Genomic DNA, 1,140 nt, shown 5'->3' with positions numbered 1-1,140 from the left:
TTTACGCGTATATTATTATAAAAAAGTTTATGGCATTCGCTTCATATGAACAGAAAAGAATATGTGGAAGGGAAAAGCAGGCCGAGCACTGAATGACTTTGGAATTGTAGCAAAAAAAACACGCGAAAAATTGTTTTTTTTGCATTATATTCCCCTATGATTCATTCCCCCAAAAAGACTTAGGGTGGAAGTAAATATTTTTTTGGGCCTATATCCCTTTTTAAATATCCTCCCCCCTATTGTATATTTTGAGTTTAAGGGAAACTTGAACGAGGAAGGCGGGGAACAGAGAAGGGTTTGGGGAGGGGGGGGTGGGGGTTGGGTATGGTGTCAATTTACAAAGCCCTTTAAAAAAATAATGTACATATATATTTCTTTAAACATTAATTTTATACCCGGGGGACAGAAAAAATTAAAACAAAAAAAAATGTTTTTTTATTCCCCAGCTATCGATCTATTAAAAAAAAGAAAATTTAAACCCTATTTAATTTAAGAGAAATTCTCTCTAGAAGTGGAAATTTTTTAACCAAAGGGAAAAGCTACCCAAGGACACGCGTAACATTTACACTTTTTGGGTTTGGGGTTTTACTTGGGACCATTAATTTTCGAAATTTTAAACGTGCATAGTCTTTATATATCCAGGTTTTTTACATAGGCTATCTACTGTTTTTCTAAACCATGTACAACATGAGTGCCCCGCTTTATCGAATTTATTTCGTCCTTTTTTCTGGGAAAAGCAAAATTTCCCAAATTAAAGTCCCCTGATAAAAAATTATCTTGTCGGTGCCACATAGGTGTCTACTATGGGTTTTTTCCCTACAAAAAAAAAAAAAAGGGTTTCCGGGAAATAAGAATTTCCCGGGATGTATTTCTTGAATGGTTACGATTATGGTTTTAAATTTCCACTTATTATATTAACCGGATTTTTTTTTTAAATTTTTATATCCCCCTTTTTATCAGGAAAATTATTAATATTGGTTTTTAAAACTCCCGAAAAAAATTAACCTATATAGAAACAAACTTTACAGAAAAAGGAAAAAATATTAAAGTTTTTGGGAGAGTAAAATTGATTGCCCAAAAAATTTCATTTTCTCGACCACCGCTGACTCACGAGAGGCAGTGAAATGCCAAAGGGGGTAA

Source organism: Penaeus monodon, chromosome 20, assembly GCF_015228065.2.
Source record: "Penaeus monodon isolate SGIC_2016 chromosome 20, NSTDA_Pmon_1, whole genome shotgun sequence".
In the NCBI taxonomy this organism is placed as follows: domain Eukaryota; kingdom Metazoa; phylum Arthropoda; class Malacostraca; order Decapoda; family Penaeidae; genus Penaeus; species Penaeus monodon.
Note: the sequence above shows the minus strand (reverse complement) of the source record.